This window comes from Gossypium hirsutum, chromosome A13 (genome assembly GCF_007990345.1).
Source record: "Gossypium hirsutum isolate 1008001.06 chromosome A13, Gossypium_hirsutum_v2.1, whole genome shotgun sequence".
In the NCBI taxonomy this organism is placed as follows: Eukaryota; Viridiplantae; Streptophyta; class Magnoliopsida; order Malvales; family Malvaceae; genus Gossypium; species Gossypium hirsutum.
The window spans coordinates 66,045,936-66,062,234 of NC_053436.1; positions in this window are offsets into that span (position 1 = coordinate 66,045,936).

The window sequence follows — 16,299 nt, forward strand, 5'->3', positions numbered from 1 at the left end:
AAATGCAGTACTAAAGTGCAACCGTGTACCAAATGCTTCTTGCAATTTCTTCCAAAATCGTGATGTAAACCTCGGATCTCTATCCGAAATAATAGAAACTGGCACTCTGTGCAATTTGACAATCTCAGAGATATACAATTTAGCTAATCTATCTAGCGAAAAGTCTGTACGTACCGGAATGAAATGTCCCAATTTCTTCGGTATATCAACAACAACCCAGATAACATCTTTCTTTTTCAGAGATAGGGGTAACTCCGATACAAAATCCATCGTAACTCTATCTCATTTCCATTCTGGTATCATCACTTGCTATAGTAGTCCCGAAGGCACTTGATGTTTGGTTTTAACTTGTTGACGAACTAAGCATTTAGACACAAATTCTGAAATGTCTCGTTTTATGCCCGACCACTAATTCAATTGTTTCAAATTATTGTACGTTTTAGTACTCCCCGGATGAACAGATAAACAACCATTGTATGCTTTGTGTAGAATTTTCTAAATAAGCTCAGAATTCTTTTGTACACAAATTCTACCTCAGAACATTAAACAATCATCGGATCTAATCTAATAGTCTGAATCAGTAGTCGACTCACATTGTACACTTTTAGCTTGCAAATCGTTGTCACACTTCTAAGCTTCACAAATTTGTTGAAAAAAAATACTAGTTTAGCTTTTAACTCAACTAAAATCGAACCATCATCAAAAAAAGTTATTTGTATGTTCATCTCCCGCAAAGTAAACAAAGATTTTCTACTCAAAACATCCGCGACTATATTCGCTTTCCCTAGATGATAATCAATTATTAATTCATAATCTTTCAACAACTCAAGGCATCTTCACTGTCGCAAATTCAAATCTTCCTAAGACATTAGATACTTTAAACTCTTGTGGTCAGTAAAGACGTGGCACTTCTCACCGAATAAATGATGTCACCAAATTTTCAATGCAAAAACAATAGCGGCCAACTCTAAATTGTGCGTCGGATAATTTTTTTTCATGCCGTTTTAATTGTCTGGAAGCATAAGCTATCACTTTTCCCTCTAGCATCAAAACACATCCCAAATCATTTAATGACGCGTCACTAAAAATCACAAACTCTTTACCCAACTCGGGTTGAACTAAAACTGGTGCCCCAGTTAACAGTGCTTTCAACTTTTCAAAACTCTGTTGACATTTCTTGGACCACTAGAACTTCACATCTTTCTATAGCAATCGATCATCGGTGTAGTAATCATCGAGAACCAACTATCGAAAGAATATTTCTCCCACAATGGAAAGAAAGGTTGGACGCCAAGGGGGCTTTAAGCATGTAGGAAAAATCGCAAAAATTAAACAAAAAAGTGTTGGTGAGGAAACTTGAACCTAGGACCTAGAGAAATTAATTAAAGACCTAGAGAAATTAATTAAACACTTAACCACTTGGCCACTTGGCCACTTTCTTCCTTATTTTCATTTTTGAAAAAAAATAATAAAATATGGGATGTAACATTTGCTAAGGTCGGAAGCAAAATTTCACCACATAGAAAATAATGTAAGGGGATGGATTCGAACACTGATCATCAAGGACAACTCCACCAGTACTCAATCACTAAAAAAATTCAGGTGTGACCACTCTAAGTTCATTAACCCAATTTCTACTAACCCAATTTTTTTGGGATGTGACAAATTCAACAATAAAAATGAACTCTTGAGCCACCCATTTGATCCCTCTGCAAATACCAACAGTTAATAGATGCCCCCCATCAGCTATAGTGGCCTTTATCTACTATTATTGCCATACGGGTAAAAACAACTTGGTCACCAACTAAGAATCTAGTAAATTATATGTACTCTTTGAGTCCGCTAAGAATATAACATTAGCTACCCTGATTTCTACTTCAAATGGCAAGGTATAGGGACCATGGGATCTTTTTATTGCATATAAGGATAACATAGGGCCTTATGCTTGTGCCTCTTCAACAGAAAGATCCTTCAGCTTATCTGAACATTCTAAACTCCTTAATATCTTATTCCCTAGGTGAATCCAACAATAGTCGATAGAGCTGGCTTTTGACACATTTATGACCAATGTGATATTTGGCCGTACACCAAAAACAAAGGCCCTTTTGTTCCTCTCTACTGATGCGAGCCTCAAGGAAAAATTTCAGACCCATGGATGTGATGGGCTCACACTGCCTCAAGGCCCAACAACAATGTCAAAGTCCATGTAAATCAAACTAAGATTTTAGGACAAATCTTTTTGAGGAAAAGGGGATTGATACACGCACAGATGGGTGAAATTTATTAAATTCCATTCATCAAAGCTGCCAATTTTTAAGTTTGGGAGATCAGTAGGCTTGCGATGAATTTTTGGATGGGATCTAGGAATTTTTGGGTTAAGATGTCCTCATGTGTTTGAAGATCTATCTCTTACCTTCAAAACGCACTTTGAATCACTTGATTTTGAGTTTGAGAGCTCAAGTTATAATTATTTTAGTGAAGACTGTGTGAGCAGAATTTCTAGATGGGATTATGACGAGAATTATGAGTTTTGTGCTTTTAATTTGAGTTTAAATTATATTGGGTTTGAGTTTTTGGCTGAATTTTTTATATATATGAGCTCAATTTTGTATTTATCAGCTCTTATTATTTTATTATTCTAAATTTTTTATAATTATTAAGTAGTTTAAGTTATTTAGGAGTTTTATGCCAATAAGTGAGTTTAGTTTAAAACTACTTTTTGTTTAGATTAATTAGAGTTCTAGTATAATTAAGAGTACTATTTAGATTTATTTAGCTAGCATATAAATAAGCCTTTGCATTGTACACAAATCATTCAATTGATTATTATTCAAATTCTTTTTGAGTTTTCCTTTTCAAGAATTGTTCTTAAGTTTCTTTTAGAATAGTTTTAACAATCTTTTTAGATTGTGAGGGCTATCTTCAAACTTTTTCTTACCAAGGTTTCTATCTTGGAGTGAAAATTAGAGCCGCTTGAAGGGGGTTGTGGATTCTTCGTATTTCCAAGGCTTCTTAGAACTTTTACATATCGCGTTCTATCTTTTTCAACTATCTTCTTTATTGTCCTATTATTCTATTTTACTTATCTTACTTTATTTATTTCAATTCTTTTTCTTCAATTTTTTATCTAACTTGTATTCAGTTGTGTTTCACGTTGTGTCAAAATCTAAGTTTCTTTCTGAATGTCTAGAGCCCTAAGTCAGATTCACGACTTAAACAAACTTTACAATTCGCTTCTGCATTCATCCATACTCATTTTGTATCATCTGCCATAAGTACAGAATTAACCCCCCTTAGGGGGTGCCTTCGATGCCACAGATCCCCCTAAAGGTGGATGTACAAAGGAACTTGATTGGTTAGAAGCAAGTGCTCGGAATAGTGGTTTGATTGAGGCTAAATCTAGTGACTGAGTGAGTTCCAGTTAGAAATCCATTCCTAGGAGAGGTCTCTAAGATACTCTCTACCTGTGGAGCAATGTGGAAGCCTTCTACCAAAGATTGGGGCCTAAATAATTACAGGTATTTGCTTATGTTTGTCTTTAGATTACTAATATATATGTTGAGGTCATAAGACTTGGACAATTGCAGCTGGTTTAGAAGACTTACAAATTGGTCGTGATAGTGCTCCACTAATCCTTGTTGTTTCAAAGTCACCAACTCAGCCATCGAATCCTTAAGGATACTAGTCCCAAATCGTTCTCTCAACCCGTGAGCATAGCAGACCTAGTCCAATAAGGAAAGACCCTCAAGATGAAGCATCACTGTCTGTACCTTGTCATCTTCAAGTACTCATTCTGTAACAAAATATTGCTCCAACTTCGACCACCAGCCTAAAAAATCAGTGTCGTTAAAACGAGAACAGTAGCTACACTCAAGAAGAAACTTGATTCTAACTGAATTGGGAGTTGGCTGCCCCGCAGTTTGTGGAAGGGCCTTCAAATTGTCTTTAGCTAGGAATCTTGGTGGTGGTCCTCCTAGGACACCCTTTCCCTTGGCTTGAATAGTGGTTGTAGTGTTTGAAACGGTTGCGTTGCCCAGGTACTTTTCAAATAGAAAATGTATCTCCACCTGAAACTCCTCCTTAAACCCTTGAAATCGAGCCTCTATTTTGGTGTCCCACTTAGAATCCAATTGAGAAAGCTCATTTTAGACCTTCACCATTTCTTGTTGGAGAACGAATACATCCTTTTGTAGCCTCGTGGTTACTCCATCACCAGCCATCATTGAGCTATGATACTTTTGGTATGATTGTTAACAGAAAAGAGAAAAGGACGATAGAAAAAGACAGAGAGAATTGGAAGAAAAGAAAAAGAACTCTGATTCAATAGTATTCAAAATTTCATAACTGTCTTTGGTCCTTGTCACCACATTTATAGGAAAGAAACAGAAATGAAATTAAGCTTTAAAAGTTGGTTAAAATAAGCAGTAAACTAAATAGCATTAATTAAATAAAATGCCTTCTATTAACAAAACTCATTCTACGCATTGTTTCATTAATTTAGTCCCCAAAACACATTGTGTTGTCGTGGTAGTATTTTAGCTCATGACAAAAAATTGAAATAAGAAAAGGATCAAAAATCTTTTTAGGTTTTCTGTTTTCAAAACAATAAAGGAAAAAAGAAAAATTTTGAAAAGAAAAAAAAAAGAAAAAGGAAAACTTTTTATATTTTCAGCCACAACATAGGGGGATTGGGTAAATTGCAATCCAATCCTCCAACGTTTCTGAGTTAATTTTTAGGGACTTTTGCCTTTCTAATTTACAATACTTGTCCTTGCAGTTTTTAAAACCCTCTTAATTTGGTCCCGATTTCAAAGATTTTGAGCAAATTAATTACTCTTTCAACCCCTCTGCTTTTTATATTTTCTGAAATTAAAATTTTAATTGCTTGATTTTAATTTTATTATTGTTGAATTTGACTTTTAATTTTTTATTCTTTATTTTTTGTACAACTTTTCAATTTATTTAATTTCTTCTTATGTAATTTATCACGCATTTTCTATTATGATAGTTAATGCTTTGATTGGATCACACTCATTTCTATTATTTTTCTGATTATATTTATATTTGCAAATAATTACCTCCTTGAGTTTTTTTTGGGGGGATTTTGTTGTTAATAAATTTAGATGAATTTATTTTGGTTAAATTTTATTTTAGTATTTTTAAAATTTAATTCAAATTTTAGAATATTTTAGGTAGATTTTAGGTTTTGACATTAAGCTTTAAATTAAATTTTAGGTTTTTATATCTTAATATTAAGTTTAAACATTAAATTAATTAGATTTTTATTTTAGGTTTTTATATTAAGTTTTAAATTAATTTTTCGATTTTCGATTTTTAATATTTTAATATTAAGTATATTTTTTTCTTTTAGATTTTAGGTTTTAGGTTTTGATATTAGATTTTAAATTAGATATTTCGAAATTATATTTTTAATATTTTAATATTAAATTTTAAATTAGTCATTTATATTTTAGATTTTGGGTTTTGACATTAGGTTTTAAATTAAAATTTTCAATTTTAGATTTTTAAGATTTTAATATTAATTTATTTTTAGATTTTAGATTTTGATATTAAGTTTTAAATTATATCTTTGGATTTTATATTTTTAATATTTTAATGTTAAGTTTTAAATTAAACTTTTTAGATTTTAAATGTTGGGTTTTGATATTAGGTTTTAAATTAAATTGTTCGATTTTATATTTTTAGTATTTTAATATTAAGTTTTTAGATTTTAGGTTTTGATATTAGGTTTTAAATTAGATCTTTCAATTTTATATTTTTAAAATTTTAATATTAAGTGTTAAATTAGATTTTTTTATATTTTAAGATTTTAAGATTTTTTTATTTTGAAATTAGGTTTTAGATGTTTTTTATTAAGCTTTTCATTAGATTTGTTAGATTTTGGAATTTTAGATTTGGATATTAAGTTCTAAGTTAGTTTTCAAAGTTTAAATTTCTTTTAAGTGTAAATTTTGACTCTTTCAATTAAATTCTAGGGTCTTTGGTCTGGTTGGATTTTTTTTTTTGTTTTTTTAGATCTAACCTAAAACTAATAATTAGGTTTTAGGATCGGGGTTGACTTAATGGTGTGCTAATTAGATTTTACGTTGGGTTTAGATTTTTAGTCAAATTACACTTTAATCCCCGAACCTTTTAGAATTTACAATTTAGTTTATTTGTAACTTTTACAGTCACACCCCGATATATTTTAGGTTAATTATCTAATTAAGTAAAATGAGTTATTGGTTTAATGATTAAGTGTTAGTGAATCCGTCCTAGAGACCCAAGTTCAAATCTTTTTCTTTCATTTTTCTGTGAATTTTTGGCAAGCCTTGGTTAATTTTTGGCAAGCCAAGTTCAAGATCCAACTTTTACTTATTTTGATTGATCACGTTGCCTCTTTTCAAAACCTTAGTAAAACTTTCTTGCCACCTTATTTTTCCTTTCTTTCCCTCTTTCTTGCACCATATTGTCATCCTTTTTGTTGTTGGTTTTTTTCCCTTAACAAATCGCCCCGTTCATTTAGTTCCTATCAGTGTCTAGATTTGTTGTCAATAGCCTTTGTTATCTTTTCCAAAGGTTAGTAAATACAATTTGTTTCAATGGTTAGATTCCATATATCCGTAATACCATTATTTGATGTTAATCTTTTCGGCTCGTTTAATCAATCTCTTTCGAATTTTGTCGAAATCCTTACCACTGAATCTAATATGTGAACACTTGTATGTTTTTCGTTTGAAGGATCAGATCTAGGCGAATTAGATCGGAGTTGACCGTGGGAAGTGCCAATTAGACTCATGGTGAAAGGTGTGTATTCTTACCAAGTGAATCGGTGGCTAACCGTGAATTTTAGGAGTCACACTGTTTCCTACACGGGTGTTTGTGCCACACAGGTGGATTGCACAACCATGTGCTACTTTTACAGTACTTTAATTTGATTGACATTTATTCCACACATTCATATATTGTCTATAATATGTCCGATAAACTAGGTATTGGGGTAGAGAACACTGCTAGTGATGTTACCGTAGTTAGTCCTTTGGGGAAATCGATTGTTGTAAATAAGATCTATAGAAGATGTCTATTAAAAGTTCAGGGTGTAGTGTTTTCGACTGATCTGATGGAATTATCTTTTGATTATTTTGATTTAATCTTGGAAAAGGATTGGTCGGTCGAGCATCAAGTTAGTCTGGATTGTGCTACTAAGAGAGTGACACTTAAATCAGTTGAGGTTAATAAGATCGTCGTGGTTGGTGAATGACAAAATTATTTTTCTAATGTGATTTCTTTAATAATAGTAGAGAAATTTGTTTGGAAAGAATATGAGGCCTATCTAGCTTATGTATCCGATGTGACTGCAAGTAGTTCAACTATGGATAGTCTCCAAACAGTTAGGGAGTTTTGGATGTTTTCCTCGAGGAACTGTCAAGGTTACCTCTAGCTCGAGAGGTTGAATTTGGAATTGAGTTGTTATTTGGAACTACTCTGGTTTCTGTTGATCCCTATCGCATGGAACCTAAAGAACTTAAGGAGTTTAAAGTCCAACTTCAAGAGCTTTTGGATCTTGGTTTTATAAGACCCAATGTTTCGCCTTGGAGAGCTCCAATTTTGTTCATTAAGAAGAATGATGGTTCTCTAAGACTGTGTATTGATTATTGACACCTGAATAAGTTGACTATTAAGAATAAGTATCCTCTGCCCATGATCGATGATTTGTTCAACCAATTTCAAGGTGCAACAATGTTTTGAAAATTAATATGAGGTCTAGGTACTATCAATTAAGGGTGAAGGAATTAGATGTGCCCAAGACTGCATTCAAGACTTTGTATGGCCATTACGAGTTCCTTGTAATGACTTTCGGACTAACCAATGCTCTTGACCCATTTATGGACTTGATGAATAAGGTGTTTCAGCCATTTATGGATCATTTTACCATTGTGTTTATCGATGGTATCCTGGTTTACTCCAAAATCAAAATTGAATATGATGAGCATTTGAGGGTTGTTTTGTAAATTCTCTGAGAGAAGAAATTGTATGTTAAGCTGAGTAAATGTGAATCTTGGCTTAGGCAAGTAATGTTTTCTTTGATTGCTACTCATTTAACTAAGTTGTTAAGGAAGAATGATCCTTTTAAGTGGACAGATGACCAACAAGCTATCTTTGAGAAGCTAAAGTCTATGTTGACTCAAGCTCCAGTGTTGATTCAACCTGAACCAAGAAAAAAGTATGTAATGTATAGTGATATATCTTTCATTGGCCTTGGATGTGTGTTTATCAAGATGGAAAAGCAGTTACGTATGCATCGAGGTAATTGAAACAGCATGAGTGCAACTATCTGACTCATGATTTTCAGTTTGAGGTCATGGCGTTTGCGTTGAAAATATGAAGGCACTATTTGTATGGTGAGAAGTGTTACATTTACATGGATCACAAGAGTCTCAAGTATATTCTCACCCAAAAAGGAGTGAACTTGAGGCAAATGAGATTAATTGAATTACTCAAGGACTACGACTATGTTATCAAGTATCATCCTGAAAAAGCTAATATGGTGGTAAACGCTCTGAGCAAGAGGCATATGACTGATTTAAGAGTGATGTTTGCTAGGTTGAGTCTGGTGGATGATAGAGGCTTATTGGCACAGTTGCAAGTGGAGCCCACCTTGGATGGTGAGATTAAGGATAAATAGTCATTAAATGTGTCTTTGCCACCACGAATTAAGCTGGTTGAGGATGGTAAGATTGAGGATTTTGGGTTGAATGCCGATGGTTTTCTATGTTTTCGAGGGAGGTATTGTCTCAAATGATAAGGGTCTAAGACAGTCCATTCTTTAAGAATTGCATAGTAGCCTTTATGCTATGCATCCAAGAGGGAATAATTTGTATTGGGATTTAAGGGAAGTATACTCGTGGCCTAGTTTGAAATGGGAAGTTGCGGATTTTGTAGCTAAGTGTTTGACGTGTCAGCAAGTGAAAGTGGAATACCAGTTTCCTTCTGGGTTGCTGTAGTCGATTAAAATTTCTCAATGGAAATGAGACTGAGTGACCATGGACTTTGTTAATGGGTTACTCTTAACGCCTACTAAGAAAGATTCGATTTGGGTAATAGTGGACAAGTTGACTAAGTCGACTCATTTCTTACATGTTTGTACGAACTACTCATTGCAGAAACTGGCTAACTTATACATTTCGAAGATTGTGAGACTGCACTGGGTACCGATATCAATTATTTTAGATTGGGATCCTCGTTTTATGTCTCGATTCTACAAGAAGCTACATGAGACACTAGGTATTTGTTTGTACTTTAGAACCGCCTTCCATTTGCAGATCGATGGACAGTCTGAGTGGGTTATTCAGATCTTGGAAGATATGTTGAGGGCAGCATTTTTTACTTCCAGTCGAGTATATAGATGATACCTTATGAGGCTTTGTATAGTTGTAAGTTTCGGACACCACTATGTTGGACTGAGCTAAGTGAAAGGAAAGTTTTGGATCCTGAACTGATATTAGAATCTGAAGGGAAAATCAGATTGATTCAAGACAGACTGAAAGCAGCTTCAGATACACGGTAGTCGTATACAGATCTGAAAAGAAAGGACATTTAGTACATTGTTGGAGATCAAGTTTTTTTGAAAGTGTCTCCATGGAGGAAAGTTTTGAGGTTTGCATGGAAAGGCACATTGAGTCCTAAAATCATTATACCATACTGGATTCTTTAGAGAGTTGGGGCAAAGGCGTATCAGTTAGAGTTACCTCCTGAACTGGACCGTATCCATGACGTGTTCCATGTTTTCATGGTGAGACGGTATTGATCTGACCCTTGTCATATTGTTTTGATCGAGTAGATTGAGGTAAGACGGAATTTTTCCTTTAAGGAGGAGCTGATGCAAATTTTAAATCGTGAGGTAAAGGTTTTAATTAGGAAACAGATTCCACTAGTTAAGGTGTTGTGATGGAAAACCATGGTTTTGAGGAGGCCACATGGGAACCAAAAGACTCAATTCGTCATCAATATCTTCATCTAGTCGGGTCAGGTAAATTTTGAGGACAAATTTTTTTTTAAGAAAGGGAGAGTTGTCACACCCTGATATATTTTTGGTTAATTGTCTAATTAAGCAAAAATAAGTTATTGGTTTAATGGTTAAGTGTTAGTGAATCCATTTTAGAGTCCTAAGTTTGAGCCCCTTCCTTTCATTTGTTTTTTGAATTTTTGGGAAGCCTTGGTTAATTTGCTTTGTTGTCACCTTAGGGTTTACAAACCCTAAATATTTAAAAAATTTTCTTATTTTGATTGATCACATTGCCTCTTTTCAAAACCTTAGTAAAACTTTTTTGCCACCTTCTTTTTATTTTCTTTCCGTCTTTCTTGCACCATATTTTTATCCTTTGTGTTATTGATTCTTTTTCCCTTAACGAATCACATTGTTCATTCAGTTTCTATCGATGTTTATATTTGTTTTCAATAGCCTCCGTTATCTTTACCGAAGGTCAATAAGTGCAATATGTTTTAATGGTTAGATTTTGTATATCCGTAATACCATTATTTGATGTTAATCTTTTTAGCTCGTTTAATCAATCTCTTTTGGATTTTTCCAAAATCCTTACCATTGAATATAATATGTGAACACTTGTATGTTTGTCATTTGAAGGATTAGATCTAGGTGAATCAGATTGGAGTTGATCGTGGGAAGTGCCAATCAGACTTGTGGTGAAAGGTGTGTGTTCTTACCAAGTGAATCGGTCTAACCGTGAATTTTAGGAGTCACACGGTTTCCCACACAGACATGTATGCCACACAGGTGGACTACACGATCATGTGCTACTGTTACATTAGGGTACTTACAGGAAACCCATGGCCACATCCTGTTACACAACATCAGGCTATTACACGGTCTGGACACACGACAGTGTACCCCTTTCCACATGGTTGTGTGATTTTTATTTTACAATTTTGCTTAAAATTTTGTGATATGTTCAGTTTAGTCCTTGCACAATACCAACTTGTTTTCAGAGTTTTCGTAAACTCAAATGAGTGCCTAACTTTATGAATATTCTAGAATCTATGATCTGATTGACTGAATTGTCACTATTATATGTACGATATGTGAAGTGATACATGCCTACTATCATTGTATACCTAATGATCTATTACTGTTGCTATTGCTACTGTATTATTGATTGCATGTTCATTATACCTACTGCTACTGAATTATTGATTGAATGTTAAACATGTCTACTGTCTTTGTATTGTACTGTTATTAGGATGCCATGTTGCATAACATGGGGATTGAGATGATACGAAGTATGAAGTACTATAACAGCCTGATTTTGGATCTAATCAGAATAGTGGTTTCAAAACCACAAATTCGAGGTCAAGAAATTATTTTTTTAATATTATTTTATGATGTATAGCATAATTATATGAGTGCATGAAAATTTTGGATAATTAATTTTAGCGATTGGAAGCTTAATTTTGAAAAATGACTAAATCGCATAAAGGGAAAAAGTTATGATTTGCTAGAAAATGGTGTTAGATGGCTATGGATTATAAAGTAGGGGTATCTAATGTGCAAATAGGCCAATATTTAAAGCATAGCCGACCATTGAGACAAAGAAAGTCAAACAAATCAAGGGTTGTTAATAAAAAGAAAAATATTGTCATCTTTTTACTCTTCCTTCTTCCATCGATTTTTCCTCCAAGAAATAGCAATGGGAGCTTGAAACTTTCAGCCACTTATTCATCTCTATAGTAAATGATTTAGATGGTTATTTTTGATGATTTTGGTAACTTTTGGAACCCTTGTAGCATGAGCTATCTATTGAGGGGACTATTTTGTAAAATGGTTGAAAGCTTAGAGATTAACCATGAGAGAATTTATGATAATTGCTGAAATTTTATGGAAGAAAATGAATCTTAGTTGTTTAATAAACAACTTTTGTGAAGTGGTGTTCATGAAAAACACCTAAAAAGGACTAGTTTGTAGTAATAGTAAAATAGATAGTAATGTTGAGAAATAATGGAAATTTTGAGTTGCTATAAGAGTAAAAAGGTTTCGGATAGGCTTAAGACATGAAGAAATTTGATAAAAATTGATTTTCAAGCCTAGGGGTAAAATGGTCATTTTGTGAAAGTCTGGGGGCAAAATGGTCATTTTGCCAAAAATGTGAATTTTTAATTCTCTAAATTTATTTAGTGATTAAATGAGTGAATTTTTAATTATTTTAAATCAAGAAATACAAAATTCGAACCTAGACCGGGGGAAGGCCAAGCAAGTAGATTAGATCGACTAGTCACCTACGTTTTGTAATCCGAGGTAAGTTGCGTGTAAATATTTCAACTATATTGTGTTTATGCACTAATAAACTTATATAACATGAAATGTTCAATTGTGATTATGGAATTGCATGATGAGAATGATATAGTAAAATCTCGGTTGAATCGTAGGAATAGGTTGGATATTCCGTACCGTAATACTAGGGTTATTCGAGAGCTAGTGTAAGACCATGTCTGGGACATGGCATCAACCTCGACATGTGAGCCAATGTAAGACCATGTCTAGGACATGGCATCGGCATTGATATGAGTGCTAGTGTAAGACCATGTTTGGAACATGGCATCGACACCGATAGATGAGAGCCATTATAAGATCATGTCTGGTACATGGCATCGGTTATGAGATGTGTCAGTGTAAGACCATCTCTAGGATATGGCATTGGCACAAATGGACGAGAGTCAGTGTAAGACCATGTTTGGGACATGGCATCGGCCTCGATATACGAGAGTTAGTGTAAGACCATGTCTGGGACATGGCATCAGCCTCGATACACAATAGTCAGTGTAAGACCATGTCTAGGACATGGCATCGACTTTGATACGTGAGCTAGTGTAAGACCATGTCTGGGACATGGCATCAGCTTTCTACCCTACGTATGAGGCTTATCGGATATCTTTTAATATTCTAATGGTTCAACGAAAAATCGAAAGTTATGTTGAGAGTGACAAATGCTATGACCATGTTGTGAGTGTACAGGTACCTAAATGATATTTATGAGTATTGAACTCGAATTGTACTGTGTAAATTTTTATGAGTGAAAATGAGTAAGTTATGCCTATGCATGATTTTGAATATGTGCAAATGATGATATGTTGTGAGTAAATTATCGCATGGTAATTAGTAGTAAATTATTTATATGCAACTTACTAAGCTTTGTGCTTACTCTATTTTCTTTCCATTTTCTTATAGTGTCGCCTAAATAGCTCGTGGATCAAAGAACGTCAGAGTATCCATTGAAGCACTTGGTATAGTTAGTTTTAACATTTTGAATATGGCATGTATAGGGCCTTATTATTTTGATTAAGTGTCATATTGTTTTGGAGCCAAATGTGTTGGCTTGCCTTAGAATTTGACTCATAAGGCCATGAATGATGGCTAATATCGAAAGTTGATATATGAATATGAAAGGTCTTTCATGAATGTGAAATTGTTGGTATGGTTGAACATGTGAATTTTAGTGCATGGATAGCAAAGTGCATAATTTGGTTGCGTAAGTATATGTGAAATGTGTTGCCATAGTTGTGGTTGTTTGGTTGATAAATCATGTTATGTTGGAATTTGGTATGATGGATGGTGTTAGATTGTGTTTTAGGGTGGCAAAAAGGCTTGGTAGATAGTCTTATATCGTCCACATGGGTAGACACAGGGCGTGTCTACCCACAAGATTAGGACATAGACTCGACATTCAGAGCATTTGTCTTGAATAATTTTCCAACAAAAGTGTTTTAGACGTAATAATTATGAAGTTGTTATTTGAGGATTGTATTGTTTTATATAAAATGTGGCATGAGACTTAAATTTTGAGTTAATTTTTGCATGCATAGCATTTAAGTTGTTAGACTATTGAAACTTAGAATTGAATTAATGATGCAAGAAATCTAGTTTTTAATTAAAACCATATTTTGAGCTATTTACATAATTTTCTTTGTTTTTCACCTAAATTATAATTTTTTGGATTTAGCTTAGTAAAAGTAGAGCTTTAATGCTTAGTCCTCAATTTGATTTGCTTTGAATACTTATACTTAATGAATAATTGCTAGTAGACATAAGAAACCGAGATTGCTTTGCTTATTACTATTTAATGCATACGTAAGATTGCACATATAGATTGTCCCTTTTTCTTAAATCTAAATAATTTGTGGATTTCCTGAGACCATTATGCCATTCTTAACTTTTATTCGTGCTTTACAACCTCATCATTGTTATAGTTCTTTGTGCCAATGCATTAATAATTTAATTTCTTGTTTACGTGCATAGTTGCATGAGTCAGCATACGGTAATGTGTTCTGTTTAGGTTTTAGTTTTGTTATGCTTGGGACAAGTATAGTTTAAGTGTAGGGAAATTTAGTAAGATATACAATTTATATTTAATTTGTGTAAATTTTCCGTCGTTTTTTATAGTTTTAGATAGTTGATTATTGAATTTTGAATTATATTTAAATGTTCATATAATAAATGGGAGAATCGGAAAAAAAAAAGTTTTATATGAATTTTCAAAAGATTTTACGATTTGATCATGTTTTATATCATTGGAAGGGCATTGAAAGATCTAACCAGGCTATCACACTAGAAGCTGAAAATATTAGGAAGATGCCCAAAAATGTCATGAAGTTAGCAGTAGAAAACTGCCATGAAACTTGAAAAACTGTTGTAATTTATACAAGGCGATTTTATCTTTCAACCTTTAGGCGAATTTTAACCTATAAATACGAATTATTAAGATCAGAATTAGCATTAGTCTCAATTTGTCGTATTTGTGAGATTTGAATTTTTTTTTTTTTGGTAATTTGAGTTACTGAAATGTTTAATGATGCAATTCTACATGTACAATGTACTCAGATGGGAAAAAATTCTTAGCATTTAAGTGGAAAAAGGACATAGTATATAGTATAGGACCAATTTATTAGTGTACAATTAAATAAATTTTACCCATGTGAATAACTTTCTCTATAATTTATGTTTTAACAAACTAATTGATAGATTTTATCAAATTAACTGGAATTGTTATTAATGTAAAATTTTTAATTGATCAAATATTTTTTTTATTAACTCAATTGAAAATATATAATTTCCTTAATTTCTACTTAGTGATTGAAAGTTTATTTAGATGAAAAAAAATAGTGGAAATTTTCTAATTTATTCAAAATTTATCATTTATGAGAACATGAAACTTAACCATTAGATTAAGCAAATAAACTGTACAAAAAGTTCTGCAAGTGCTAAAACTTAGTTTTACAACAATACAAGTAGACCTTTGTAGTGTTATTGGAATAAGATTGGTTGGATCAGGATTTGTTTAGTATATCAGTCCAAACATGAGGGTTGAATTACTTTTTGAGCAAACCGTTTGGAATTGATAAAATAAAAATAAAAAACTAGGACAAAAAGCCGATAGTTGAACCGATTTTTATAGTTTTTAATATATTTCTAATTTCTAATTGTTTTTATAATTTTTAATGAATTTTTCAATTATTGTTGAATTGACAATCAAACTAGTTGAACCAATTAAATAGGGAATCAATTGTTTGATTGGCTTGATCACTAGTCTAATTATCAAAACATTGGATTTTCTTGTGGGTACATATAGGAAGCACCAAACCCCCAAAAATGGTAAATTTATAGTGTAACCCTTTTAAAAATTGTAAAGTTTTAAGTTCATACAATGATCAAATTAGATTTTAATCCTTTCAAAAATTTATAATTTAGTTTTAATCCCTAAAAAATTTCTAGCTACCCTTGTATATATGTATACCCTATATTTAAAGTGACTTTATTAACATTTCCTATGATTAATATTTTAATAATCTAACCATCCTATTTCATGCTCCATTTATTTATATAATACAAATCAAATCTAGAATGAAATAAAATTTTATGTAAAAAATTTCAACTGTTATACATATTAACAATATTTTATATTGATGTGATAAAATCGGGCTGATTCAAAAAAGTACATGCATGATAAGTATAAATATATTGATAGATATATCAGCTAGATTGTTAATATATAAATCGTACAAAAAATTATGAAAGTGTCTTTAGTTATATATACTAGAAATGTTATTACACACGCTTATATGTGGAAACCACATATTTAGAACACGGATTTGAAACTAATTAATGAAATGTATATAACACATTAAACTAATTAATAATAACACATGAAATATGTACAATATTAAAATAAAAAAACTAGATTAAATTATAATTAAAACAAAATATAAACACATAAATACATCATATTAACA